This window comes from Sceloporus undulatus, chromosome 1 (assembly GCF_019175285.1).
Source record: "Sceloporus undulatus isolate JIND9_A2432 ecotype Alabama chromosome 1, SceUnd_v1.1, whole genome shotgun sequence".
In the NCBI taxonomy this organism is placed as follows: domain Eukaryota; kingdom Metazoa; phylum Chordata; class Lepidosauria; order Squamata; family Phrynosomatidae; genus Sceloporus; species Sceloporus undulatus.
The window spans coordinates 81,256,828-81,284,397 of record NC_056522.1 but is presented as its reverse complement, the minus strand read 5'-3'; the positions used below and the strand labels follow the sequence as shown (position 1 = coordinate 81,284,397).

At 37.9% G+C, this 27,570-nt stretch overlaps 1 protein-coding gene across 5 annotated transcripts in view; it reads left to right on the top strand.

Moving 5' to 3' along the window:
• The window catches only part of ARID1B (AT-rich interaction domain 1B), a 525,082-nt gene that overhangs the window by 368,004 nt on the left and 129,508 nt on the right, over positions 1-27,570 (top strand). The gene's annotated exons all lie outside the window — the stretch shown is intronic.

Sequence of the window (27,570 nt, the reverse complement as noted above, 5' to 3'; positions counted from 1 at the left end):
GGAAAGCAAGAAAATTTGAATCTATTTGGAGAGATAACAGGACTTCAAATTAATTGGAATAAATCAGAAATGATGTTATTTAATTATACAAAAAGAAGAAGAATTGGAATTTATGAAGCAAAAAGTGTTAGGGATAAGAATAAAAAGTAATATAAAATATTTAGGAATTAATATAATGAAAGACTTAAAAGAAATGGAAGGGAAAAGTTTTATAGCGCTACGGAAAGAAGTTGAAAAAATTAGTAGAATATAAGAAAGTTCAATTATCATGGTTTGGAAGAATAGCATTAGTTAAAATGAAAATTTTACCAATATTATTTTTTTATTCAGAATACCACTAAAAATGTCAGAGGTAGAATTAAGTAAATGGCAACAGTTACTAAATGTATATTGTAAAGGAGGAAAAAGAAGTAGATTAAATAAAAATTTTGGTATGAGCCTCAGAAAAAGGGAGGGTTAGGCCTCCATAATATAAAAGAATACTATGAAGCCAACCACTTAAGATATGTAATAGAAAGTATGTTGGATGTACCAGATTTGGATTGGTTATAAATGGGGGGGAAAGAGATAGATATAAAAATAGAGAAATTTTTTAAAAAGAATTTAGTAGGAAAGAAATTTTAAAAATTGAAACCCCATTCATGAAAAATATATTAGAAATACAGTATGGAATAAATATAAAAAAGGATTAGTGAATGAAAACTCACTGATAACACCAATAATAATGGAAAACTCTTTCCTCCCAAAATTTAAAAGATTTATTAGATAAAGAATTAAAGGAAAGGAAAATAGATAAAATAGAAAATTGGATGGAATTAAAAATAGGAAAGAAAATATAAAAGAAAAATTTAGGGGAATAAATATGTCCTGGTTACATTTTATGCAAATAGAACAATGATTTAAAAATTGGAAGAAAAAAATATAGAAAAAGGAAAATATACACAATTTGAACAAATAATCCAGAAAGGAAAAGAAATGGAGGAAAATGAAAATATGAAAGGTACAACTAGTAAAATTTATAAAATATTAATGGAGAATAAGAGGAAAAAATTAAATCAAATTATTTTAAAAGAAATATGGGAAGATGAATTAGGATGTAAAATTTGTGATAATGAATGGAATAAGATTTGGGAACAAAGACAGTTGAAAAATTTATCAGTGCAAATTAAGGAAAATTATTATAAATTGATTTGGAAATGGTATTTGACACCAGTGAGACAACATAATATAAACAAAGATAATTCAAAATATTGTTGGAGAGGCTGTCAGGAAGCAGGATCATATATACATATGTAGTGGCAATGTGAATATGTACAAAATTTTTGGGAAATAGTAATATTAGAGATCGAAAATATTATGAGGAGGGAGGGAATCTGAAATGACCTGAAGGCACACAACACATGCACATACACACACCAGTTGACAGAATATGCGAACGCTGCCGCAAGTTGTTGTTTTTTTAAAGAAGGGGGGAAGCATCCATTCTATTGCCCAACGGTTGTAGGACACGTCATCTTTGACGAAAGCGGAGGTGAATTTGATTGACAACAAAGGAGGCTCCATTTTAAAGCAGTACTGCAAATGTGAACTTCAGAGGGGCAAATCGCATCGATCAAGATCAAGGGTAGTGGGAACTTCTTTCTGGGGAGACTCGGTACCGGCTCAGTGAATCTGGACCGGATACACCCAGGGCAAATGAGCTAGTAGGAATGGGGCCATTCACTTATGGAAATCCACAGAATAATCTTGGGCAAATCACACTCCCCCAGGCTCAGAGGAAGACAAAGACAACCCCACTCTGAACAAATCTTGCCAAGAAAACCTGTGATGGATTGCCTTAGTGTTGCTATGAGTCCAAAACAACTTGAATGCACACAGCTATAAAAGCTACACAGTTTGTGGAAAAGGCAGAAGGGATATTTCCTTGTATCTGAGTTTCTTAAACAGTGATAGAGCAATCTACCCTCTGTTAGTCATAGAACTTTACAGTTCTGTGCTTATCTGTTCAGTTATAAGTCCCTTTAAATTCAGCAGAGCTTGTTCCTTCAGATTGAAGCCAAAGTCTTACTTACCTGTAACCTCTATTGCTTAATCCACATTGCTGCTCAGATTGTTCTTTTAATCGCAAATGTTTAAAATATGTTTCTTTATTTTCTAATACTTTTTATTCCATTACTCATCCACAACTCCACACATTCATGAAAAAATATTGTATTTTTGATTATTGCATTATGAAAATATGAGTTTTATACATGTCTGGTTTATGGATGAAACAATTTTAACTCTCCCCTTTCCATTTCATGTGTTTTCATAATAAAATATTAATGTGATTGCATCATAAATGGAAAGGTGTCTTTTTCTTCCATCACACATTGCAATATTAAGAAATGATGGATGAATTTACAGTGCAATTCGATTAGTCCGCGCCTGCTTTGTCAACTAGTTTTTGTTGGTGTTAGCTTTAGGGCTTTATGCCTTGATGGAAACTTCTTAAGAATCAAGCTCCAACTATTTATTTTCTGAACAACAATACACTTGTTGCTGCTTCTGCCTACTGGTATTGTTGCGTGCCTGCAAGTAGTTTCCAATTTATGGCAACTCTAAGCCAAACCTATCATGACAAATCAGGTGAATGCGATGGTCAGGAGTGCCTGTTATCAGCTCCGGCTGATACGCCAGCTGCTCCCTTTCCTAGTAGTCAGGGACCTTGAGACTGTAGTACATGTGCTGGTAACCTCACGCCTTGATTTCTGCAATGCACTCTACATGGGGCTACCCTTGTGCTTTGTCCGGAAACTTCAATTAGTTCAGAACATGGCAGCCAGGTTGGTCTCCGGTACATCCAGAAGAGATCATATAACACCGATGTTAAGATCACTCCACTGGCTGCCCATCAGTTTCCGGGCCCAGTACAAGGTGTTGGTTATCATCTTTAAAGCTCTAAATGGCTTGGGTCCAGCCTATCTTCGGGACCACCTCCTTCCATATAATCCTCCCTGCGCACTTAGATCCTCAGGGGAAAATTTGTTACAGCCTTGTAAAACAAGGCTGTCTGTGACCTCCCAGAGGATCTTCTCAGCTGTTGCTCCCAGATTGTGGAATGGCCTGCCGGACGAGATCCGTCATATTACCACTCTAAACAGCTTTAAAAAAGCTATAAAGACAGATCTCTTCTGGCAGGCCTTTCCTGAATAGTTCTCCAGCTATCAGAAGGAAAATCTAATTGCTGATCTCTGACTTCACCACAATTATTGTATTGTTTTTAAGTATGTTTTATGTTTTAAATTCTACATTGTTTAATTGTATTTTAAGGGGGCAGGTGTATATTTTAATCTTGTAAACTGCCCCGATTGCATTTTGTAGAGAGGCGGGATATAAATAAATTTTATTATTAAATTATTATTACTATCACATGATTTTCTTGGCAAGATTTGTTCAGGATGGGATTGCTTTTGCCTTCCTCTCAGTCTGAAAGAATGTGATTTGCCCAAGGTCACCCAGGGCTCTTTATGGCCAAGTTGGTCTCCAGAGCCATAGTTCAGTGTTCAAACAACTACATCATGCTGTCTCTTACTCTGTGTACTGCATTACTGACCATAAATTAGAGGTGAAACTTGTTGAACTGAAAGGAACCCTGCCCTCCCCGCTTACAGTCCAGTATATCTGCATGAACTATGATTTCTTTGAACAGCATATAGACAGATGGTTTGGAGGTGGAAGAAACACTAAACATCCCATTCCTTGTTCTTATATTGTTCAAGTACAAATGTACTTACATTGTACACGTGTGCTTATGTTGTTCCAGGGAAGGAGAGAACAAGGCTGTGAGGGACTTGTAAGTTCAGACACTGGACTAATACTCCTAATGTATTCTTATTTCCTTGTATCTCGAATTGTAAGGACTAGGTTACTGCATAGTAAACAGCAGTGTCTATTCAAAGAAAACGTAACTGACTGTAACAAATGGGAAGCTCTTTCATTCTCTCTCTGCCCCCTGAATTGTACATAGAAGAATATATTTTGAATTGCATTCAAAAGTAGAAATGCAACTTACTGTTATTGATCATATTTATGTTGAGGAGAAGTGCTATTTTAAATTTTCGGAGGTCATTGATAGCCATGTTTATAAGGGGTGCATTCAAATAATAACAGACAAAAACCCTAGTGGTTTGTTCCTTTTTTTTTATGCCCAAATAGCATGGACTCAAATTATTGTGATATGTTGATTGATTACAGCCGTTAAGTTTCTTAGTGATCAGTTTCATCACTTATTCTCAATTCACACTTGTACCTTTGATTTCTCTTCCACAACACAGTGATGTGGGTTGTCGTTGACTAATGAAGAACAGAATTGGTTTCGGCATGAGACAAACAGAATGCCGACACCAATCCTGAAATGCATTAATCTTTAATAATCCACATCTCCATGTTTATAAATGATATAACCAGGAGTTGTTAATGCAGTTACTCCCACTTGTAAACAGAAACTGACATAAGAGTAGGGTAATTCCAATCCACATTAAAATCATGTGGCTAGGTGTTGTTTGTGTGACCTTGTAGAGGATTTTAAATTGATCAAGGTGTTTCTATTGTTCAAATCAACATAAAGAAATGTTTAAATGCCAGAGCACTTCAGGCTCAGCATAATGTATGCATGTTCAGGGATGTTGTTGGGGGCTTATTTTCTGTATTAATTAAACTTTCCATGTTTCTCCCTTTTCTCTTTTCTGAGGACTACCTCTTAGCTTTAGAACAATTATAATTGTTTCCAAGAGATATCTGTTGGTTCAGAACACAGGCCATAGTTTGGCATTATTTGAGAGGGCCTGAGGTTTGTTTTTTTCCTGAAACTTAGCCCAAACGTTAGTATGTTGGAACCAGGAAACTGTGGTTGTGTTTAGCCTGTGCAACGCAAGAAATCAAAATGAATCTGCAAATCATAGTTTCCCAGTTCAGATATAAAAAAAGGTGTGAGTCAGGAAGTAAGTGAACTGGAGCATATGGTGAGAAAAGATGAAGGGAATAGACATGGACTGAAGGTGTGTGTGTATAATGGCAAGCCAATGTCTATCCATGTAACGTATGATGGTTAATGTTTCAAGGACCTGTGGGCAATTGTGAATCATTGCATATTCCTGAGAGTTTGGAGGTGTACATCTTCCTTTCACATCAAACCAGGGTGGCATCTTATTTCCCATTGTGCCTGACCAAATACATCTTAGAAAGTCCATGAGGAGTGTTGTTCTCCACTAACATCTTGGAGCTGGCATATAGCTGTTACAGTGTATATGAGGGGAAAGTAATGTGTCACTTGAAAACCTAATGGCTTGTTACAGCAAAAGCCTTTGGATGCAACAACACCCTCCTTCTCCATCAGATACATGAAATAAATGTGTGTGTGTGTGTGTGTGTGTGTGTGTTAGCATTTGGAAAAGTTATGTTTTTGGATTAAAACTTCCAGAATCCACTAACTTGCGTGGCACAAATATTAGGCGTGGCAGAGCAGAGATTAACAACATTTTTGTTTCTGTGAGCCTACTTCAGCCATAAGAGTTCAAACAGTGATTTGCACTGTTATAGTTAAGTCATGTTTTTGGGATATGACTGATCCAACAGCCTATTACTTCACCTTTATGTTATGACCTTTTCCTAGTCTTTGTTTTTAATTTTTCAAATGATGGCTCACGTTCCTCTGGCATCTTGATGATATGACCTCTGTCCTTTTCCCAAATGGTACCTGTGGTGCCATTACAGTTTGAAGATAGCATATAATTTACTTGGGATGCAAAAGTGAAAAGGGATGAACAAGTCACATTGGGATACCAGTGGCATGATTCTAATGGCTCAACAAGTTTACTTAGCTGGAGGCATTATACTACTTGAAATAACTCACAGGCCAGATTAGAAATAAATAAAACATATCCTTCCCTTACCTAACATTGTGCCCATTGTTTAAGTGAGAGGCATGCAATGGTGCTTTCCTATCCCCTTGGAATCTTAGTAGCCTGCCACATAGAAAGTGTGCACTGTAAGATGGAAAAGTAGAGCTGATTATAAGGGAAGAAATGAAAGTACTTTGTTCTTTGCAGTAATTCTTGCCTTTACATTCAGTCTTTGGGCCCAAATCCACTGTATTGGAGTTGAAAACCAACCCTCTGGAGTTCTCCAGAAGATCATACAGTGCACCCTTCCCTTAAGCAGGGGATCCATTCCAGACACCACCATAAGGGATATACCATGTATGCTGGAACCCCATTAAAAACAATGGGGCTCATGCCTGTGGCATGTGCACCATTGCCTCTTCTGGTGCGCACTGTACTCACTTTTCCAGGATGCCATCATTTGAACATGCTCTACCTCCAGGTGGGCTACTGAGAATTGCCACCCAACAACATCTGGAGGGCTGCATGATTCCCACCCTTGAATTAAAATTTTGGATATCTTCGTTTGGGCTTTACCCAAACGTTTCTCGGAATAATAAAAAAATTACCCGAGCGTTTCTCGGAATAATAAGAAATATCTTAATAAAAACTGCAGGATTTGGTCTTCTCTCTCTCTCTCTCTCTCTCTCTCTCTCTCAGGTATTTGTTCCTGTTGTTTTCTAGCTATAACTTTTGGGTTTCATTGTGTTTCAGTTTGGATGTTGCTGTACATGTTGGCCATGATTCATTCTGTGAGTCCACATGTTGCTTTTTAAGCCACGAAGAGTTCCAAACAGTTTGGAACTGGAGGCAGGAGAGGAGTGGAAGGCAGAGAGAGTCTGTTTGGATCAAAAAGATAGTAAAAACAACAGGTGCAGAAGTGAGTCTTTTAATCACAGACATCATGCATTTTGTGTAACAAAAGGCATTAATTTAAAATCACAGTAGAAATATGATAGAATGTATTGAACATGTGGTTGGTTGGTTGGTTGGTTGGTTGGTTGGTTGGTTGGTTGGTAGAGCCTCTTTAAATCTGCATGGTTCTAGGAGTTGCTCTCAGATACTGTGGAAAATTGAAGGAAAGCACCTTTTATAAAAAGTGGTCAAATTAGACCTTTAAAAATGCAGTACGTCGGCTCTGAAAATGCCTAAGTGTAGAGCAGAGACGAAGTGGGTAATAAAAGAGCAAGCTTTCATCTAATCTTTCTCCTGGAGACCCAGGTGGACAAATTGGCAACCCTGTTCACAGCCTTTTCCCCCCCCTCCTCTTTGTACCATAAGAACTACTAATCGGATCCATGCTGCTCTAACTGTGGTTAGTTATTAGCAGAATAAAAGCAGATTTCTTCGAAAGAACAGGTTGGGGTGGAGGGGAAATGACTATACAAAATTGCAGGGTTGTTAGAATCTTAAATGCACAGCAGTTGATTTCCCCCCCTCCCTATTCTGAATTATATGATGAATAAAGTCTTTCATCTGTCACTATTCCTATTTCCTTCAGAAGGCAGCCAAATATTAAGCTTTTCAAGAAAAAAAAATGCTAAAGAAATAAATAGTGGGGAGGAGGAATAATAGGCAAGCAGTCAGGGGAAAGCCAAGCTTGTTTTTATTAATATGCCCTAGAAATGGAAATATGGAATAATAGAATTTTAGAGTTCAAAGGAGCTGTTGCTCTCAGGTAGCATACCTCCATTCCCAAAACATTCTTGGCCATACTTCTCTGTTGTAAGGTGATTCCACAGTTTCTTCACCAGCATCTTCTGTTAGCAAATCAATAGCCTAAAAGTATCTTTTCAGAACAGAAACTCATTGTTTCTAGTTCATTCCTCAGTACATCCAGTGCATAATTGGTCTTCTTTTTTTTTCCTGATTGCCTTTAGCTTTGAAATGTGAAAACCTGACCAAGTTTTTCTTGGTTCTTCCCAATAGTCACCTGCTTCAGGAAACATATTTAAAATTGGTGCTTATGGTAGTATACTCGACATGTGTAGACTTCAGAAATGAGCCATATCTGTCAATGCTAATATGCCAAAATATTTTATAATAATTATTATTATTATTTGTATTCCACTTTTTTCACAAAGGAATCAAAGTGGATAACAGTATAAATAAAACATTAAACAATTAAAAATTACAATTTAAAAACCCCCAAACCCGACCCACTCCCCAAATCATAAAAACAGTGATCAACCCCTAAAAAACATTAAACATCAAAAAATTTAAAACTGTCCAAAATGAATTTATGAGGGTAGTTCATTTTCTGCCTCAGTTGTTAATTTTGGTTTGCCACATGGATTGTTTCTAATATTCTGAGCTCCAGATCTGTATCACCTGGTGAGGTTGCTAGCATAAACAGTGGCAGAAAAGGAAAACAAAAAGGAGTAGAAACATCTAATAAAACTTGTTAAGAAGGAGAGACTAAGGCTTGAGATGTAGAAAAGAAAATTTAGTTGTAAGAACTATTGCTTGGTCTTCTGAAGGGTCAGCAGAGTAGAGAAAGGTCTATGCACATAGACTAGTAACTTTAAACAAGAAATGAACAGAACAAGTATAAAAGTTGTATGTACATCTAGAACTCATTTTAACATATATAAACCACAATCTATGAAAATAAATATAGTGAACCAAATAAAATGCATACATGTAATACAGGAAATTCTATATATTACAAAACTGCCCTTGTGGTGCAATGGTTAAATGCTGGTACTGCAGCTGCTCATTAACAGTCATAAGGTTGTGAGTTCGATACCAGCCAGGATCTCTAAGGTTGCCTCAGCCTGGCATCCTTCTGGAGGAGGCAATTAGCTTACACCTTGTAAACTGGTTAGTGAGTGCTTAAGTGCACTGATAAGTGCTATAGAAAACATACTTGCTGTTTACAAACTGACCTGAAGTGATTTTACAAAGACATGTTTCTAGTTCTTCTGAACATCATTTGAATATTTAGAGACACATCCTTGCAAAATGAATGACTAGGAGCCAGAGGTACCTGCATTCTTTATTGCACTTGGGGTGGCTGATGAAGCAAAATGAGCATTGACATCTATGGGTGGAGATTTTGACATCAGAAGAGCATTTGCTTTTGTCAGGATTACCCATTGTTTTTCAAATCACATAACTGTAGCTCCCATTGGATTATTAATAAACTTTGAGCTTAAAATATAGTAGACACAGGTACTAGACCAAAATAGTACAGGATCATTCCTGAGCAATGTTTTATTCTCACATCCCAGGTCTTGGTAATTATTATTCTTTCGATAGAGACTTGAGTGACATTGAAGTTTTGTGCCACAGCTTCATATTGGCCGGTTACAGACTGGCACTTGGGACGTCCGCAGGACGTCCCATTTTAAAAAAGGGGCGTCTCTTCTAGACGCCCCTGGTTCTAATACGGACTCTGTCCGTACAATATGGCGCCGGCTGTTCCACACGGCCGGCGCCATCTTTACGTATCGGACGCTGTGCGTCCGAATGTGTCGCGGCGTCTGTGACATCGCGAATGCGCCCCTGGCGCCTCGCGACGTCACAGAGGCACCACAAGAAGAAGCTCTCGGTCCGTGCGGGAGCCGCGCGGTGTGGCTGCTGCGGCTCCCGCATGGAGCAAACAGCGGCGGCGGCAGACCGCCTCAAAGTGGCGGTTTATAACCCGCCATTGTTGACTTAATGTTTCTCCAATACACATTTCTAACCCAGTGATATTCAAACATTTTATCCTTGGGACACCCCTTTACATGAATACAAATATTTTGTTTATTTGGTGTGCATATTTTTATTCACACATTCATGTATATTTATATTCTAAGAAATAATAATAATTTTTATTTATATGTCCCACTTCTTCCAAGGATCAAAGCAGGATTGCATCATTAAAATAATACAATGCAGTTGAACAGTCAATTAAAATACTAATACTGAATTATACATCCCTATTAGTTCTTTAAAACTTCTAATATTGTTATCTAATTTATTAAAGCTATCCAGCGACTCTTAACTCCTGATTTTACATATTCAAGCCACAGATCCCATTCTTTATAAAACCTTTGTAAAGATTGATTTTTCATAATACATGATAGTTTTTCCATAACAAATATATCATACAATTTAAGTTTCCAATCTTCAATTAGTGGGGCCTCTTTCTTTTTCCAATTTTTTGCATAGACCATTTTGGCAGCTATTATTGCAAAGAACCGCCTTTACCGCCTTTTTTCTCTAAATCCTCATCTTCAACAATATTTAATAAATACATTTTGGGGCTCACACACTCTTTTATATGAAACATCTTTTTCATTTCTTTACGTATTGTTCTCCAGAATTTATTTGCTACCTCACAGTTCCACCAAACATGCAAATATGTTCCCAATTTCTCCCCACACTTCTAACAATTTCCATTCACATTTTTAAACATTTTAGAGATTCTATATGGTGTAAGGTACCACCTATATATAGATTTATATAAGTTCTCTCTCATTTCTATACTACTTGTGTATTTAATTCTAATTTTCCAGGTTTTTTCCCATTGTCTCATTTCAATTGTTTGGTTCAAATCTTTAGCCCACTTAATCATATAATCTTTTACTGTTTCTTCTTCCATTTCCCAATTAAGAATCAAATTATAAAATTTAAAAATTCTTTTATCATCTTCCTTTATAATTATATTTTCAAACTCCTGGTTTCCAGGCCCTATTCCGAATGTACCATTGGCCATTTTAAATCTTTCTACCAATTGTCTATATGAAAACCAATTACAATTTATTCCTTTTTCTCTTAATTCTTCTTGTGTCAACATTGTATATTTGTTTTGTGTTTTCTTTAAAATATCTGAGTATCTAATCCAGTTATTATTCCTATATTCTTCTCTTCTGATTAAAGCTTCTGCTGGGGAAACCCACAGTGGTATTTTACTGCACCATTTCCATTTATTTTTATTCCATGTTAAAAGTAATGATTTACGTATTAAATAACTGAAAGGATAATAGAAAATAAGAAGATAAGAAAAGAAAGAATAGGTGAAATATTAAGATAGTAACTTCGCTAGAAGAGTCAAGGTTTATATTGAAGTAATTTTTGGTGAATAAGATATATGATGTTTTTCAGGTTATTTGATTTCTTTTAGGATGAATTATAGATAGGATTGATAAAATAGAAATTATTGGATGAGACACAGACATAATGACGTAAACTTGACACATGAAGGGAAGGGTTAAAAGAGGACACTCTCTAGATAATAGTGAAAGATATTTAAAAGAGATAGTGATAAAGGGAAAATGCATTAACGCGTTCATAGCCACAGCTAGGAAGTAAGCTTTGTTTTTGTTTTTGTCATATGTTTGTATATGTCAATTGTAAATGTCTTTTTGTGCTTGTATGTTTTTAATTTTGAGTTTTATACAATAAAATTTATTTAAAATAAATAAAAAAACTTCTAATATTGTTCAAATTAGAAGTTTTATTTAAGTAAATCTAATTAACTCAACAAGTGTGTAAATTTTACACATCAAAAAGTCTGAAAGGAGTAGAAGGAGGTGGGTAGACCAAGGCCTCCCAAATTTCATGCCCCCGCTTTAGCAACTCTAATGCCCATTCCAGGGGCTCTGTCCCACAGTTTGAGAACCACTGCTCTAACCCATACCTCCTCCTCCTTAGTGATAGCCATTTAGGCAGGTATCACCCTTTTTGAAATTAATTAATAAGGTATAGCAGATTAAAAGTCATACCTGTAAGAGGAACCTCTTCATACTACAACACTGTTCAGTGCTTTTTTTTCTATGTATTTTTGCTGTTATTTCAAATGATTGCTGCTAACCAAGGCCAATCTGTAAATATTTTGGTGGACTCTGAAGAAGACCAGGAGTACTTATCACACAACCAAGCTTTCCACTCTTTTTCTTCCTACTTCCCTACCTGGTCTCAAGGACCACTCCTGAGGATAAACAAATCCTCTGCAACATGGCACCCTTATAAGGACAGGGAGACTGGAAGAATTTTGTGGGGCTGCCTTATTCAGGAGTAAATACTACAAACCACTAGTGTATTAGACTGACAAGGGAGGAATGATGTAAAACTATTAATAAAGGTAGGACAAGCTATGGGGAGTGTTTATTACTGTGAAGTAGGGGAAATAAGGAAATAACTTATTTTAGAGATAGGAAATAACTTAAAGATGTATTTGAGATATACAGTGATCACAATCTTAATAGCTGGATCTAGAGATGTTCTACAGGAGTGGCAAAATCTTCTTGCATAAGAGAGGTGCAGCCATCCTAGCATCTTGGAACCTAGGCAAGGTCAGCCCTAGTTAATATTTGGATGGGAGACCACTGATGAATACCAGGTGCTCTAGACCATACGTCAGATGAAGGAACTGGCAAAACCACCTCTATTTCATGCCTTTAAAAAAAAACCTATGAAACTTGTGGGGTTATTATAGATCGACAGGTAACATGAAGGCGCGCGCGCACACAGACACACACACGCATCCATTCTAGCATGCTTAAGGCAAGAAAACATAATGTAGGTTTACTTGTTCCTCAGTCAGAGTTATGAAAATAGAGGCTTGTTTAAAACACACACCTATCTTGGAGACAATGGGCATACTGCTTTACAAAATAAAGGTATCCTTTCCACACTAATCCTTGGGGCAAAACATAAATTATAGTAGTTTGTTAGATTAAATTACCAGAAATGTGTTTTAGTTTTGTGCATTTTGGTAATACCAGGAAGTTGAGAGAACAGGATCACATTGTTCTAGATGCTGTACAAACAATGGGGGAGATGTGCTCAAGGCATGCATTTTTATATATAGCTATCATTTTTACACAGCAAATGTGGCAATTCTATTCCAGATCTATCAGCACACAAAGCAACCATAAACACAGCTTAAATGGCCAATTTCACAGGGTTTATGACTGCTTTGTATTGTCGCTATGACACCAATCAGCCAAGGTGTAATCTGGCCCTTAGAAGGCTGTTTAGTCTGTGTGTAATGCATTGCAATTATCAAGGTCCCAGGCTTAGTTCCAGGTGAGCAGTAAAACACCGTCAAGGGAATATCTGTCCATTTGCTCTGCAGTGGAATTAAAGGAAGGGCAAAAGATGTAGCTTCATTAATTAATGTTTGTATCACAGTTCACCATGCAAATGTGGGTGCACCCAGGACAGCTTTCTTGGGATATTTCATTTTTATTTTGTCCCTTGATGATGCAGTACTATTTTTTTTGCATATTTTCTACATGTGCCCATTTTTTCCTACAGAAATTGAAGGCCTGAGTTTTGTAAGATAATGGGTTGTTTCCACAGTCGCAATAATGAATATTTTTTTTAAAAAAATGAAAAATATTCCATTATAAGTAATGTAGGAAGAAGGTTTGTGCCAAAGATTGGAAAGTGGGACAGTGAGAAATGCCCTGGTTTCAGACTGGTCAGAATGGAGCATTCACAGGTACAAGCTGCACTGTGCCATTTTTTTCTCTTCTGCCCCAAAAGCATGTGCATGGGCATGCTGTGAGTGGCCACCAATCGCCTCCCTAGTCCCACTCAGCTGCCAGCCCATTCAATTCCCTGCACAGCCGGCCATGCAATCAGCCACCCACACAACGCATCATGGAGGCTCCCACACATGCCTGATTCTCAGGCAAGCAACAAAAAAATCCCCTCTGTGCAGCGTCTGCAGCTCACCAGACCCTTACCCTATCTCCGCACTGGTGCACAGTCCACAAACCAGTGTGATAGTTTGCACTTTTCAGCTTGATCTGGAGCAACGTGGGGTGTTATTTGGCCCTGGAGCATGAACTTGTTCTGGCTTCTCCTGTTTTGGCCATGTGCATTGTTTGTACAAGTAGGGCTCAAAATTATTATTATTATTATTATTATTATTATTATTATTATTATTATTATTATGCTTTATTTATAAAGTGCTGTAAATAAATAAACATTCGATAACAATAATGTAATGTCTGGGAACACTTCCCTGAACAGTATTGTCTTTAACTCAGTTTTAAAAGTGATGAACAGTGCTCATGGGGGAAGGAAGTTCCGGGAGTGATGGGCAGCAAGTGAAAAGGGGTGGGTCTGGGACAGAGCAGTGAAAATCCTTGGCTGGAACAGCAGTCCTTGACTATCAGAGTGGAGGGCACAAGTGGTAAGGAGAAAGAAGCTCCAATAAATAAGAAGGGGCCAGCCCATGCAGGGCTTTAAAGTCATCAACAGAAGTTTGTTCTGACTACAGAAAGAGAGTTGGAGCCAATGGAGGGATGACAATAAAGAAGAAATGTGATTGAAGTAGTGAACAAACATGATGCTGAATGCTGCACAGAAATTAAAGAGTGGAGGTGAGAAAGAGGAATCCCCACCAGAAGGAAGTTACAAAAATCCGAAGACCACTAGGGCTTGAACCAGAATCTTGGCAGTAGGGGCCGAAAGAAACAGTCGGATTTTAGCAATATTATAGAGAAAAAATCTGCATGCCTTGGGTATGGCCTGAATCTGGGGGATACACGGCAGGGAAGAATAAAAAATGAAACTAAGACCGCAGGTTTCCTGCACAAGTTGAATAGGGATATCATCAACAAGAATAGAAAAGGAATTTTTCACGGTAGGCTTTGGTGGAAAAACAAGAAGCTTGGTTTGGGACATACTGAGCTTCAAACGCTGGTGCCGTATCCACTGAGAAACAGCTGTAAGACAAGATGAAACTTGTTGTTTGAGACCCAGAGAAAGGTGGAAAGATACAGCTGAGTGTCATTGGCATAAAGATGATAAGAAAAGCCAAAAGAACTAATGGGTTTGCCGAAGGACAGTGTGTAAACAGAGAACAATAGGGGACCCAAAACAGAGCTCTGTGGACCTCCAGCAGATAACAGAATGGGAGAAGAAGCCTAACTACCCATGACCACTGCAAAAGATCTGTCTGATACAATTTAAACCAATTGAGAACAGAGTCTGAGAATCCAAGGTCAGAAAGTATATCAACAAGAGACAGTAATCGATGGTATCAAAGGCTGCAGACAGATCAAGGTCAACGAGGACAGAACAAATGCCATTAGCCTTGGCCTGCAAAAGATCATCCACTCTGTAGAGTGTCATGGGTGGAAAGCGAACTGGAAGGGATCTAAGATGGAGTTAGCCTCAAGAAACTCAAGGCAGCGAGAATAAACGACCCATTCCAAAACCCCAGAAAGAAAAGGAAGAAGAGAAATAGCACAATAGCTAGACAGAGAAGAAGGGTCAAGAGAAGTTTTTTCAGAATATGGGAAACTAAAGCATGTTTAAAAACATAAAAGGGAAATTGGAAGTATAATCCAATGGCAATCCAAACGCAATCATGGGGTTTAATGTTATTGCATGATAGACTACCACACGCAATTTCGGGCAATGGGAAGTCAGTCCAAACGCAATCATGAGGTTTCACTTTAATAATAATAATAATAATAATAATAATAGGTTTTATTTATATAAAATAAATTTATTGCGTGAGAGGTGATAACACGCAATTTCGGGCAATGGCAAACTATTTTTGGGCAATGGGAAGTCAGGTCGAATGCAATTCGAATTCACGTAAATTCGCCCCACTTCTGGCCCCACTTTCTTTTCTGGCCCCACTTTCTTTTCATTCAAAATTAAGAGAAATTCCTCCCGTGTGATAAACTCCAAAGATTAAAGATGTAGAGAAGCGAGGGCAGAAAAGAAGGAGCAACAGAGATTAGAAGACGAGAAGGAACTGGATCAAGAGAACAAGTTGCAGGTTTGAAAGAGTTCATCCAGAGAGACAGGAGGAAATGCACAAAAATTTTTAGTCAAAATTGATTCAAGATTAGTAATAGATGAAAAATCAAGAGGAACAATCTCATAATTAATAGTAGTAATCTTGGTGATGAAATAGGTAGCAAAATCATTAGGAGAAAATAATGAAGATGCAGGAAAAGAAGAAGCTTTTAGCAAAGCGTTGAAAGTGGAGATCAAACACTGTGGGCGCCTCTCATCAGCGCAAATGAATGATTTATAATAGTTCTGTTTTGCCATAAACAAGGAGCAGGAAAAACCAAATTTATAATGAATAAAATCAGCTCACTCCCTGGACTTTTTCCACACACATTTGGCTGCTCAAGAACAGAGAAACCAAATTGTGGGAGAAAGCCAGGGCTGAGGCCTAGTCAGAAGACACACATATGGATACAGGGGCAAAGCTGTCAAGAGCTGAAGAGAGAGTGGAGTTAAAAACATTGCAGAATCAGCAGAATCCCCAAGATTTAGAGAAGAAAGATTAGAATCCAAGGTCTGACTGAGATGGTCACAATTGACAGACTGAAGATCACGAAAATAGTGTTGAACAATATGACAAGGAGGTGGAATATGAGCAAGACTAAAAGAAATGAAATAATGATCAGAAAACAGAAAATCATATGCCAGGTAGTCAGAGATGACACACTTCACAGCAAGAACTAGGTCAAGACAGTGACCGAGTGAATGGGTCGAAGAATTAGAATGAGGTTGAAGGCCGAAAGAAGCTAAGAGGGAGCTAAAGCATGGGGTTGTCAGATTTTTGGAATCGTCAAGGTGGATATTAAAGTCACCTAAGATGGAAAGACACTGCCAAGGGATATTACAGAAGGGGAAGGAGGAGAGACCCAGGCTTCCAGCAATAATGATTTCTGCAAAGCAGCTGGCTGACTTTGGCTATAAGACCTTCTCGGGCTCCATGATGCTCCTTATTCTGCATGGTGGCTACCTCTGTAGTGTCAGAGCATATCGCTATTTCCAAAATCAGAGTAAAATAAAGCAGCTTGAGCAGCAGGAGATAACATCTACAGTTAAAGACTGAACGCTGTCTCCCAACATCTGACCATATGATCCTTACTGAACATGAGATTGCTGTGTTTCAACAGACATTTCTACCAGTTTTGGGAATTTTGGTCATAATAGGCATTTCAAGCTGTGATAAGAAGACAAAAACAGGTCCATAGCTATGTACAGTCGGCCCTCCTTATTCACGGATTTGCCATGCGCAGATTTGAGCATATGCGCATGGCAAATCTGGGGAAATTGTCCCCAATGACGGCGTGCATGCAAGCGCACCGCCATTGGGGACAAAAGTCCCTCTCTTCCCTCCCTCCTACCTATCTACCTACCTACCTACCCTCCCTCCCTCCCTCCCCCTTCCTCTCCCTGCTTACCTGTTCCGTCGCTGCGCCAACTCCTCCTCGTCACCACGGGAAAGGCCGGGTGCTGCTCATGGAGGCCAAGAGGCCTCCAGGCTGCCCCTGGCCCTTCTTCCTCACCGCTGCTACCTCGGAAGAAGGGCTGGGGGCAGCCGGGAGGCCTCCTGGTCCCCAAACTGCCCCTGGCCCTTTAAGACCAGTGGCGAGAGCGAGGAGGATGAAGCCAGGCCTCGTCCTCCTTGCTCCTGCCGTGGAAGAAGGGCCGGGGGCAGCCTGGAGGCCTCTTGGCCCCCAAGCTGCCCTTAGCCCTTTAAGACCAGCGGCGGGAGTGAGGAGGACAAAGCCAGGCCTCGTCCTCCTTGCCCCTGCTGTGGAAGAAGGGCTGGGGGCAGCCTGGAGGCCTCCTGCCCCCCCAAGCTGCCCCTGGCCCTTTAAGAACAGCGGCGGGAGCGAGGAGGATGAAGCCAGGCCTCGTCCTCCTCACCCCCACCATGGAAGAAGGGCCGGGGACAGCCTGGAGGCCTCTTGGCTTCCATGAGCAGCACCCAGCCTTTCCCGCGGTGACGGAGGAGGAGGCGGCACGGCGAAGGAGCAGATAAGCAGGGAGGGGAAGGGGGAGGGAGGAGAGGGACTTGAGCATATGCGCACCGCCATTGGGGACAAAAGGGACTTGAGCAGATGCGGATTTTGGCATACGCGGGGGGTTCCGGAACAGATCCCCGCATATACCAAGGGCCCACTGTAGTTATTACATTTTCTGTTTACAGTTTTTTTCCCTTTCTATAAATAAAAGCCAAGAACTTCTAAATATTAAAAAAATAGAAAAAGAAGGGGGGAAAGAAAAGAAAAAAGTTGTCTAAGATCAAAGAGTGCATCCATTTAAAAGAATGTCAGTCATGACTCAAGTCTGAGAGGAACTGGGTAGCAGAATCAGGTGAGCGATAGATAACCACAACCCGCAGGTGTAGAGGAAAGAAGAGTCTAATGAAATGAAACTCAAACGAGGAGAATCAATAGCTAGGGGGAAGAGATAGAACTTGACACTGGCAAGAATTAGACAGTAAGATGCCAACCTCTCCTCCTCTACCCTCAGAGCGGCTTGTGTGGGTGAAAGAAAGTCCATCAAAAGAAAGGGCAGCAGAAGTAGCAGTATTGTGGGCAGGGAGCCAGGTTTCAGTAAGAGCGGGGAGATTAAATGATTCAGAGAGCAAAGGGTCATGAATTGCTGCCGCTTTAGGGGTAGTAGAATGACACTTCCAAAGTGAACAGAGAAATGGAAAGTGAGAGAGAGGAAGAGGCCAAATGAGGATCAAATTGGGAGATATGCATGGGGCCATGAAAAGGAATGGATTGATGACCCAATGATCAGCAGCAAAAAATGTGATGATAACAAAAACAGAAAAGCAATAGCCAACAGTGTTCAGTAACTTTGCCTGTCACTGCAAGAAAGCAGAAGTCTGATGGATTAAATAGTCAAATGAGAAATTAACTCATAGGAAGTTACACTGACTAATTCCAGTTTCCAGTGGGTGAGCTAACTTCTGGGTAACTCCAAAAGCTACAAAGTTGCAGTTAATAAATTTCTGAAATCAATTACAGCTTAATTAGGATTGAAGTCCTGATAACGGCAGCTTTCAAGCCACTAGAGCTCATCCTCTACTGCTGGTATGTCTACAGGGAGGGGGGGCTTTCAAGCGCCAGAGTTTTTTCTCCTCGGAGCAAAACCACTTCTTTTTGCTAAAATGGACAACCCGTGAATCCACTTTCTTTCTACTAGCTACATTTGAAGATAATACGAAACCATTGCATAGTGTTTTGTGAAGGACCCTTGCGCTCATGTTTTTTCCTTCTGAGCTTCAACCATGGCCAGACAAATTCTGCTTAATTTTATGTATGATCTGTATGAATAAGCCAGCTTCAAAATTTGGTTCTTGACCCTTTCTTTTTCATATAAACCATATTATGAGATTTGTCTCTTCATGGCTATTCCAGACAAAAAGGGTGGATGCAGGAGCAAGTTCTTATATATTTTAATTTAAATATGGTAAATGGTCCTGCTCAAGTCCAGCTATCTTGAAAAAAAAATGCCTTGTTTACTGTCGGTTTAAGTAATTCACATTTTGAAAAAAGCTATTGCAAAGAGAATAACTGCATAATCTGTGAATAGCAGACAAACTGTTATGCTTTTGAAGATGTCCACAAATGCTTCTCAAACCTGTATAAAAAGAGTTCTTACTTCTTTTAACTTTTAATAAAATATGGTTTGGGATGTAATTATGGTGTAATATTAAGCCCTTCTTCTAGACATGATCTCTCCAGAATAGAAGGAGGCAATTAAATTTAAATAGTTTCCATTGTACAGGCACCAATAGTTTCTTTTCATAAAGATTGTTATAGGCATTCCATTTTACCTAACATATAATATGACCATTATGGCTGGCACACAGTGCTGTTGATTTGACTGGCATCCATATTACCAAAACCTGCATGGTACTCTGCTAAAATATCTGGGATCATTGCCTGATATTTTATTCCCTGTGGTATATTTTGAATTCATGAAAGTCTGCAGCAGTGGTTGGCTTGTTTAGTAGACATAGTAACTCGCTATTGTGCAATCATGGTTATACAAAAATAGCAGAGCAAAATTGGCATTGTGAAAAGGCCTGTGCTATTGGGCTGTAAAGATTGCTCATGGCTTTTTGGTCTTTATAACGACAATAACAATGATGATGAATATGTGTTTGTTGGTTGCAACCATTCCCTTCAGTTCAGTATTGCAGTTTGTCACCTACAGTTATGTTCCATATAAGGACATGCTACCACATAAAACCAAATAAAAAGGCAGATCATCTTCCTCCTTTTTCCTTGGAGTAAACATAATACTTCATTTTTAGTTACAAGTGATTCTGTATACAGTAGTGTGGTAGGCTATGATTTAGACACCTTGGGATTACAAAATCCAATCTTACAAGATAGTTGCACAATTCAGTTTGCATAGTTGTTTTTTATTACCATTATTTGGTACACTTTTTACTCAAGTCTAAAATGCAACATTTGCCAACATATTGATACATACCTGGAGCACCTCATATGCAATGAGTTCATGAAATTGCTACAAAACTCTGGCATGCTTTCAGGGACATTATGTGTTCTCTGAGGAGGGAGAAGAAACCGCTAATACAGTGGACCCTTGTTATAGGCTGGGGTTTGGTTCCCAGATCCCCCGTGTATAACAAAATCCGTGTATGCTCAAGTCCCATTAGATATAATGACATAGCAAAATGGTGTCTCTTATAAAAAAATGGAAAATCGAGCTTTGATATTTGAAATTTATACTTTTTTTGAACATCTTCAAACCGTGTATGCTTGAATCCGTGTATAAGAAATCCGTGTATAAGAAGAGCCAACTGTATATGCAAAAAAAACCAAAACACCTGTATTCATGTCTAGATAGACCCTTGCATACAGACAAAAGTACTAAACAAGTGACACATATCATTTTCTAACTGTCTTGTCTAATTGGATTAGAATTTATAATGACATTATATAAGTTTTGGAAAAGATGTATTTTTAAAAGAATGTCTAAATATTGCAGGTCTGTACACATTATAATATGTAATCTCTGCCAGATAAACTGAGCAACATACATTTGCTTTGAGCTTATTCATTGCTGTGGAAGAGTGCTATTGAATCCTCATAGAAAATTTCAATTCAAGGTCTTTCCAACAATGCTTCTCTGCCTCCTATTTTGTTGCCTGAGCTGCAAACAATCCAGTTCACTTGGAATTAAACCAACACAGATAGTCCCTTGAAAACCAAAGGGGCTAAATTATCATAAATCCAGATATTCTAGGAAGGAAACAGTTGTATTCCAATTTAGCCATTTGTTGTTTCCCATGGCACCATGTGACACGATACTTTTTGGAAAACAATAAGTTTTTAGGTTTCCTCAAAATAGCCCATTTAATGGCATTGCTTCAGGTATATGCAGGATGAATCTTTTTGCTGTCTGTTTCCCAGAAATTACTGTTTGTTTACAGTCTGGAATCACTGAATCTGTCCTACATTCATTATAATGTAGAAACATCATGTCTTGCTACGTTTAATTGAAAAACGGTGTCACTGTTTGGTTTTGATATGTTCTCTTTTTCTTAAGCAAGCTTTAGAGAAAAGGCTGAGGGCATTACAGGTTTCATTGGCAGTATCACATATTGTCTTACAGTGAACCTTGCCTCTATTTGCAGATGTGCAAACTGTGGAACCAAGGTGTTGTTGCAGTCTCACAGAATATTGCAGTTTGTACAAAGCTCTCCTTGTTGAAAAACTTGAAAATTGTAGATGAGATAGGCAAGCAGTAATTGCTTTAAACTACAGAGAGGGAGCTACAGATTAAAAGTCAGAAAAACTGATCTGAATTCAGCTTTGCACTAGGACAAGAACAAGTTGTTTACACTGCATTATGCAGGAGTAATCTCAATGGAGCACAATATAACTTAACTGACACACAGAGGACTGTATCGGGGAAGGGGGGGCATTGGGATGCAATAGAATATTTTGCTTACAACGTTTTAAATAAAATCTTAGATAGGCATTGTATAGTATATCCAACCCTAGGACAATGGATCCTTTCCAATAGATTTTGTTCACTAGAAGCCTGACATCACTATATTTCTCTTCAAATTAACTACTTAAGCTAGTGTTTTCTCTGGTTATCCCTCCCTCCCCATATACCAGTGGCTAGTATGATATTTATACCCATTGGCTTCAGTTGTTTCTTTCCTAGAAATCTACCACAGACCAGCACTGATCCATAAACCACTACTTTTGGGTATCATTCCTTTAATCAATTTTACAGTTACACAGTTTTATATCTCTTTAGGTTGTATATTATTCTAGCATCTTTCCATGAAAATCAACTATGGAACAGTTGGCTAATTAGTTTTAAATGATGAAATGAATGAAGTAGAAATTGACTTTGCAGCTATTTACACTTGATCCCAGACTATGACACTGCAAAACAGCTTTGAGGAATGACAGATACAATGTTTTGTCTTAAAAGGAGGGAAGTTAATATTTGCATAGATGTTAACATGAGATTTTCACATCAACCAGCTCATCGAAGAGGAACATTTTGAATATGACAAAACAAATATTTTATGTTCTTGTATGTGGAAACAGGATAATATTGCAAAGTGTGAATTTGCTTTAAAAATGCATAGACTTAATTTGGTCTACCATATATAACATTTTCAGTACCATAGGATTGAATCCTATATTTCACTAATACTTACTTGTTTCTTAGCCTATGCAAACCTTGGTAACCTACAGGAAAGTCCAACATGTGTCCCACTGGTGATACTACTAGTAAAGGTGGCTATTGTGCATGCCTTTTAATAGTAATAATAGAAAAGAAAATCAAAGTAGGCTACCAAATGCCTTCTTTGATCTGATAGAAACTCTGGATTTACTGGATGTGTGCAGATTTAAATATAAAAACTTCAATGGCGTCACCTTTTTCTCGGATGTACATAATTCTAGTTCAAGAATAGATATGTTTTTGATAAATAAAAAGATGGCCATGAATGTTCAAGAAATGGAGGTTCTACCAAAAATTACATAGGATCTTAATCTGATAGAATGGCTATTGAGAGAGAAAATGAAGAGAAGTCAACTGGAAATTAAATGAAAAGCTATTAAAAGATGAGGTGTTATTAGATAAAAGGAACATCTCAAAAATAAATTAAGAAGAAAGGATTCTGTAAAATCAGGAAATAACAATGATGGAAATCTTAGAGGCAATAAAAAAAATGGAAAACCAGGAAGACCCCAGGCCTAGATGGACTAATGACCTTATATTATAAAGAATTAAAAGAAGAAATAATACCATTTTAAAAACAGGAAATAAACCAGCAGCGTGGGGCACGGCTTACTTAATTGTTACAGTGGGTCCTTCTTATCCTCTGTGGATTTGGTTCCAGGATCCCCCATGGATAACAAAATTCATGGATGCTCAAGTCCCATTAAATATAATGGCATAGCAAAATGGTGTCCCTTATATAAAATGGAAAATCAAGGTTTGCTTTTTGGAGTTTATGCTTTTTTTTCCATATTTTCAAGCCGTGGATACTTGAATCTGTGGATAAAAAATCCGTGGATAAGGAGGGCCAACTGTATTTACAAAGAAATGAAAGATCCCCAAGAGACAGGTCAATTTCTCTATTAAATCAAGATTATAAAATTTTTACCACAATAATAGCTAACAGACTTAAGAACATTTTTCACAAATAGATTTAGGGCGTCTTTCTCCCAAAAAGAAACCTTAGAGCAAATATAAGAACAATCCTGAATGCAATTGAATATTATGGGGGGGGGGGGAACCAACAAAAAGAAATTTGCTATGATCCTATTGGATATGAAAAAGGCTTTTGACAAGGTAAATTGGACCTTTTTGTTTGAATTAATATGCAGAATGAAGCTAGGCCAGACATTTCAAACATGGGTAGAGAACATCTATATAGAACAATTATCACAAATACTGACAAATTGTGAAAGAACTAAACCAATTAAAATTATAAAAGGCATCAGACAAGGATGTCTGTGGTCTCCCCTGTTGTTTATTTTGTTATTGGAAGCCTTAAATAGAGAAATCAGAGAAAATAAAGAACTAACAGGAATTAATTTAAAAGGACTAAACTATAAATTGCAAACTTATTATTTTATTGGAAGATCCTATGAAAAGCATACAGAAACTATTAGAAATGATAAAGCAGTTTAGAGAATTGGCAGGCTTTAAAATAAACAAAAATAACAGTTATGATAACAAAAAAAAATATGATGAAAAAAGAAGAGACAGAATTAACAGAAATTACAGAATTTAAAGAGAAAAAAGAAAGCAAAATATTTAGGCATCTGGATATCAAAAAATATAGATCTATAAAGAAAATTGGAAGAAAATCAAGGAAGATATGCAAAAATGGTCCAAAATTAATGTATCAATGTCAGGGAATGTAGCATCAGTAAAGATGAACATTTTACCTAAGATGAATTTTCTATTTCAAAATTTACCAATCATTACTAAGGAAAATATATTAAAGATGTGGCAAAAAGATATAACAGAATTTATATGGAGTAGGAAAAAAAGAGTTAAGTGGAAGACTTTAATAGTAAATAAATAGAAGAATGGATTCTCACTTCGAGATTTCAAATTATACCATATGGCAAGTGCATTGACCTGGATCTCAGACTGAAAAAAATTATACAGTATATGCAATGAACTGAAAAACTGAGGTGATACCTTCTTATAAAGATTTGTTAATTAAACTAGCAAGACATGATACAAATGGATACCCTAACTGGTTGTTTAAAAAAACTAATCAGTACAAAAAATAGAAGAAGAATGGTCAGTGGTGGAAAGATACTGGAAAATTGCATGGCCGAATGTTTAATCTGTAAAGACATATGTGAATGGGGAAAAGATAGAGATAATTCAGGAAACAAGAGCAACAGAATAGAGTAAATGAGATTTCTATGTTTGACAATAGCTATGCAGATTAATATAAGAAAAAAGATTCAACATAAAACAGAAGTACAGTGGAACCTCGCCATACGCGCGCTCGCCATACGCGGCCTTGAGCATACGCGCTCAAGCCGCGACGCGCGCACAGGGCAGAAGGGGCGGCGCGTCCCATTCAATTGAATGGGCGCGCGCGCCTGTTGCGCCCCGCGCGCATCTGCGCCACCTCGCACGAGCCCCATTGTTTACAGAACGGATCCCCCGCGTATGGCGAGGTTCCACTGTACAAGACATGTCATTGTTAAATCAAGTTTTAAGGATGTTGCTTGATGTATATAATAATAATAATAATAATAATAATAATAATAATAAATTTTATTTATATACCACTTTTCCCCAGATCACCGCTTATGCATGTTAACATATATGTATGTTAGGTATGTAGGAATATATGTATTGGTGTTATGTGGTTATATTTTAATGTTTTTATGCTGAAAATGCAATAAAAAGAAAAAAAATAGTAGTAATAGAAACTGTAAAAATACATTGCCCTGTTTGTAGGGCTATTCTTATCATAGTACTGTGGAAGCACTTGGAATGAAATGTATAAATGTCAAAGGCTAAGTTATTGCTGACAATTCATTTCCTTTAGCAATATCATTTGTTTTGTTTTCTTTCTCCTATATTTAATCCCTGCTTTATCTTAGCAATATTAAAAATGCATTTGTGGTGGGAATGCCTTTCTGTGTATGAGTTTTGGAAGAAACTACTAGACTCAAAAGTCCTATTGTTCTAGTGCTGATGAATGTTCTGCAGATGAGAACAAGGGAGAAGTCCTATTCTGTTGTGGAAAGCAGAGTGTCCTGTGACCTTTCCCGGCAGTTACACCTGATCCTCCTTGTTGTCAGCTTTTAAGAGAACGTTAAAACTGTGGAGCCCTTCCTCATCCCCATCCTCATCCCACCTGTGCATTTTTGTTGTTGTTGTTGTGCTGGTTCATATTTCATTATAAATTGTTTAGTGCTACATTTATTTTTATACATGCCTTGCACAGAAAGAGAGAACACACATTTTTAAAAATAAAACAATAATCAGATAACCAAACGTAAGCAAGATTTAATGATTCTATCTTTTAAAGAATCTTATTTCCCAAGTCAACACTTTACTGCACAACTTCAGGACTACAAATTGATGAGTTAACTAGTTTAATACAAGTCCAAGAGGAGAGGAGTAACTATGATAAATAAGTGGTCTTCTCTTGATGCATCCTAGAACATTTATTTTGATTGTCTTAATTTAGAGGTGTGTCTTTCCTGTTTGGTACTTGAGTGCCTCACATTCCTGTTATGTGGATGGATGGATAGATGGATTGATGAATCTGTGGGTGGGTATGGGGATGTTTGTGTTCCCTTCTTCAGTTCAAATGATAATGAAACATTGAAATTCATTCACACTTAGAAATATTATATTTGTTTTGTTTGCATTCCATTGGGATGTCTAAACTGGATGTTCAACTGAAATTTTAAATAAATCTAAATAAATCAGTTTTATGTTACTGCAGTGCTAGAAATCTGGGGTCTGGAGGAGAATTTCATTGGAGAGAACAGAATTATTATTTGAGAAAACAGTGACCTGATTTTGCCTCTCACAGCTACACCACTGAGTGACTGCCACACTCGGTGTGATGCTAAGTGTGCCTTTCCATTTAAAATGCAAACAGCATCTGTAGGGGGCTGGTAATGAAGGCAATGTGGGGAGAGGCATGCTCTTTCCTTACCTGCTGTGAACATGAGGAAAATCCCTCTTCTGGAGCTGGTAGCAGTTTAGGTTTTCCTCATGAATTAAAGACCACATTCTATGCAGAATCTTGCAAAGGAATCCAGCAGGAGAGAAGTGGCCAACACCGCAATGTGACTTTAGACTTAAGATGTTGTACCTATACAGCAACATGATCTGGAGTGATTCTGCTGGCACTAACTCCCATTGCCAAATGAGCATAGCCAGAACATGCACAGTTCTGGTGCAGCAAGGATATCATGCACAAAAATATGCACGTGGTTTTGTTGTGTAAGGTTTTTATAGTGCAGGATTATAGAAAACAGCGATCTTGCACACACGTAAAATGTGTGGCTGCAGTTGACATTGGCCCAAGTTCCTTTTCCTGTTGCATACATTTGGGTTGCATCAGACTGGCAAAAGTTGCAGCTACAATGTCAAACCTTTTACCTCACTGCTTGTATGAGTTTATGGCTTACAATTTATCTTTGAATTTTGTGCACTTTCACCAAGTATATTGTGGAAAACAATGTAAGTGTGTGTGGGAAGATTATCAGAAAGCTGCACAGTTTTCTGTGTGTAGTGAAAAGACTAAGAGCATAGATTTTTACTACAAAGCTGTGCAGGTTTTTCAATCTGTTCTATAGTTCTCAAAAAGTATACAGTTTATGTTGTGCCAGAAACAAGAACCTTTGACATGCCATTTTTCTTCTCACATAAGTTTCCTGAGTGATCAGGAATTCCAAATTTGACCTCAGTCAGAAAACTGTCAAATTGCTATTCCATCACTAGTTGAGAGTAGAACTAACAATGATGAGGGTATAATTTTACTGGAGTTTTGGCCCTATGGGCCCAGCTTTGTGAATGAAACCTTTGAAGAATTTTGTAACATCTTACATGGTGAGCATAGCTGACAGGCAATTTAGCTGGGACAGCATTTATCCCATTAATTTCAAAAGAGCTATATCCTGCTTTTTAGAAACTTCTGATTTAAATTGCAAGTTTGGAGGTACTTCTCACTGGAAATAAAAACAGTATAAGGAAAAGGGATAATAAATTTTGTCTCTGTGCCACTTCCTGTGTTGAATAGATCTACCACTCTTTTTGGGTTAGTGGGGTGGGGGGTTGAAAAAGAATCTGAATCACAGAATTAAAAGAGGCATCTAGTGTCATGTGTAATTTGACCTCACATAGATAGTGATATAGC